Source organism: Pteropus medius, unplaced genomic scaffold, assembly GCF_902729225.1.
Source record: "Pteropus medius unplaced genomic scaffold, Ma_sr-lr_union100, whole genome shotgun sequence".
Taxonomy (NCBI): Eukaryota; Metazoa; Chordata; class Mammalia; order Chiroptera; family Pteropodidae; genus Pteropus; species Pteropus medius.
This window is the reverse complement of record NW_024352004.1, coordinates 2,409,321-2,413,226: the sequence shown is the minus strand read 5'-3', so window position 1 is coordinate 2,413,226 and position 3,906 is coordinate 2,409,321. Positions and strand designations below refer to the sequence as shown.

The 3,906-nt window shown below is 41.1% G+C and overlaps 1 non-coding gene across 1 annotated transcript; it reads right to left on the bottom strand.

The window, feature by feature from the left end:
• Window positions 1–2,761: 2,761 nt before the first annotated feature.
• On the bottom strand, window positions 2,762–2,880 carry LOC120589289 (5S ribosomal RNA). The gene has a single exon (XR_005649439.1). It is a non-coding gene; the product is annotated as a 5S ribosomal RNA (ribosomal RNA).
• Between the last annotated feature and the right edge of the window lie 1,026 nt (window positions 2,881–3,906).

Sequence of the window (3,906 nt, the reverse complement as noted above, 5' to 3'; positions counted from 1 at the left end):
TGGTCCCAATATCCGCGCCCGTGCGCTTGGCACGCTTAGAAAAGTCAGGAGCCCGTGTCCCCTCTCCTGACCTAGTCCCACCTCTTCGGAGACACCCACGCGGCTTTCTCTTTCACCTGCATTTCTGGGGCACTCGTCCTCCGGACCTTGAGTTTCATTCATTCATACGTTCATTTAATTGTCAAATATCTGTTGAATGCCTACTCTGTGTCAGGCACTAGTTTAGTCCTTTATTTTTCAGTAATTTTTTCTTGGGTGAATTTGGTTTTCAGGTAGACTATAAGTCTCTTGAGGACAAAAACCACATCTCAAGCTTGTATAAGCGGTGATGCCCATAAAGGGCCTCGCTCTACAAATACTTGCTTGCACATAGTAAGTACCTAATAAACATTTCAGGACACAGTACAGTAGTGCCCCTTACACAGGGGTGGGGTGGGGGATACTTCCAAGACCCCATATCGATCTGCCTGAAACTGCAGATAGTACCAAACCCTATAGGTACTGTTGTGTGTGGTTTTTTTTTCCTACATATTCATACCTTTTCCTATAAGGAGGCACGTTATGGCTTCTCCTTGGCATATCTGAATTGCCAGGATCACTACTCTTGTACTTTGGAATCATTATTGAGTAAAGTAAGAGTTAGTTGAACACAAGCACTGTCATACTGCCACCATCTCTCTGATAACCTAGAGTGGATGGGTGGCACTATACAGCCTGGATATTCTGGACAAAGGACCAAAAGGGTGATTCTCATTCTTTGCAGGACAGAGCAGTGGGGGGCAAAGGGGCTACTCAAAATTGCACCCAATTTAAAACTTGTAAATTCTTTATTTCTGGAGTTTTCCATTTAATGGTAATATCAGACTATAGTTGACAACTAGACTATGATTAAGGTAGACTACAGTATACTAGTTAGACTACTGTATAGTGTCTTCAAACTCAAACTCACAGGCTTTGGAGCTTTAACACAGTTTCCTCAAAGTACTCCCCCTAAATCTTTCCTCTGGGTCTCCTCTGGGTCATCACCGAACTAGAAACCTCAAGAAGCTCAAAGGGGAAAAACACTAGCACTGTGAACAGGAGGCCACACAGAGTGGCTGGGGCTGGTGCACCCTGCAGAATGGGTGGCTCTAAAACAAGGCTTAAGGCCTGAGAGGATCTGGAAATCTCTCCAGCTTCTGAGCTCCCTTATGGACCTTCAGGCTGCCCCTGGGCTTCCCTAAGCCCTTTCCTGAGACACACAAGATGCCTGAAAACTGGCCCTGACTCAACTCTCTGCTTCGTCTCCCGAGAAGATATTTAGCATTCCCAAACACTCATGCCTTTCTGTCTGATTGATCTTCCTTCCCTTTTCCACCTGGAAAATTCCACTTATCTTTCAAAACATCTCAGATGTCATCTCTTCCATGTAATTTTGTCTGATGTTCCCTCTCCTCAGACCTTTCAAACACTAGGATACACATAGTGCGGTAGCACACGGCAGCAGAACTGTCACTAGCAATTTGCAAAGTGGGGAAGAGCCAGCCCACAAAGAGTAGCTGGACTTCCTGACCTGGACTTTGAGACTCCAGCTCTGTATACCTCCCCTGGCTGGCAGAGAAGCCATTTCAACAGCATTGTCATTGCCCTGGAGCAAAATCTATTTCACACGGCCTGGTTCCATCTCTGCCTAGATACTTACTTATTTGATTATTACACACACACACACACACACGCACACACACACACACGCACCTCACAGCACACACACACACACACACACACACACACAGTCTCCCAACCACCTAGGTGTCTCCTCAGCCTAGCTCAGCTGGCACCAACCACTTGGTGTCGGCACCAGCCCAGCAAACACACTGTACAAGTCCCCAGGCTAGCCCAAGCCCTGGTGAACGTGCAGGCAAGTTCACAGCTCTGTTCCCAGCCTCAACAACCATGCAAGTGAATCCTTGCCAAACTCCCAGTCTAGGGAAGGGAAAGGGGCTAGTTCATTTACATATCCATTTACATTTAGTATGATAATTGATGGCTGCATTTGTGTCTATCATCTTGTTATTTGTTCCATCTTTTTGGTTTCTCCATTTCTTCTTTTCTGCCTTTTGGGATAATCTTTTTCTTCTTCTACTGACTTTTTAGCTACACCTCTGCTTTGTGGTGTGCGTGTGTGCGCACACCTGTATGTTTTTATAGGAACTACAGTACACATCCTGAACTTACCATACATAGTCTACCTAGAATTAGTATTATAGCATTTCATGTAACCATTAAAGGTATGAACCTTATAACAGTATAATTCCATTAACACAACCCCATCCTTTATGCTATTACTATCATATATTTTACTTCCAAATACATTACTCGCAATATAGTTTACTTCCAAATATATTACTCGCAATATATTTTTATTTTTGCTTTAAACGGTTGCCTCAAATAAATTAAATAAGAGGACAAACAGAACAAACATAACCTTTTAAATTTACCCACATATTTACCATTTCTTCCTCCCGTCCTCTAGTTCTGAGTTTCCATCTGATATCATTTCCCTTCACCCTCAAGAACTTACTATAGAAAACCTTGTAACGAAGGTCTGCTGACAAATATGTTCAACCATCTTTGTTTCACCTTCATTTTTATGTATTTATTTTAATCAATTACTTAATAATTTTAGGCTAGGCAACCCTTGGTTGACCTCACAGATTGCAAGAACCTTGTCATCTTATAATCCCTTATTTATTTATTTGTTTGCTTGTTTGTTTGTTTTTTACTCCTACAGCACCTGGTCTTCCTAGGTGGTCTCCCATCCAAGTACTAACCAGGCCCAACCCTGCTTAGCTTCCAAGATCAGACGGGATTGGGCTTGTTCAGGGTGGCATGGCCGTAGACTGTTTCACCCTCATTTTTAATGATATTTCTTAGATATGATTTCTAGGTTGACAGGTTTTTCCTTTTAGTACATTAAAGATGTGGTTGCATGGTTTTCTGGCCTCTACTGTTTCTTTTGTTGTGGTTACATTTCAAAACCACCTTTATTCTGTTTGAAGACCTAATACAATGCATTAAAGCAACTTAAGACAGGACATAGCCCCACTAAATCTATAGCTCAAACAAAATGTCAAGGAGGCATGCTCGCCCACCCGCCACCCTCACCCCAGCCTCCATTATTTCTGATTAGAAGTCAGTGTCCTACGAGAGATGATTGGCTAAAGAAGCTGTGGTACATATATACAATGGAATATTATTCAGCTATAAGAAGAGATAAAATACTGCCATTTGCAACAACGTGGATAGACCTCAAGATAATCCTGCTAAGCAAAATAAGCCAGACAAAAATAGTTGAAAATCACACGATATCACTTATATGTGGGATATAAACCTAAAAGCAACAAATGAACAGGACAAACAAACAGAGACTCATGAACACAGACAATAGACTAGTGGTTACCGGAGGGTAGCGGGGAGAGGGAAGGGGGAGGTAGATGGGGTAAAGGGGGTCAAATACGTGGTGACAGAAAGAAATCTAACTATGGGAGGCGAACGCACAATGTAAATATATATATGCCTCACTGTTAAAATGTACAGATGAAATTTCTTGGATTTTGTTAACCAATGTCACCATGAAAAAATTAATTAATTAATTTTTAAAAAAGAAGAAGAAGTCAGCTATCACTTACATTCTTGTTCCCCTCTCTTTTCCCTCTGGTTTTTTTTTTTTCCTTTTTAATCTTTTATTTTGAAATTATATTTATAGTTATGGAAAATTATATTTATGGAAAAGTTGCAAAATACTAAAGAGAATCACCTTTTATCATTCACTCAGTTTCCCCTAACTTTTACTTTTTATATTACCATCCATAATTATCAAACACAGGAAACTAATGTTGATACAATACTATTAACTAATCTACCTTC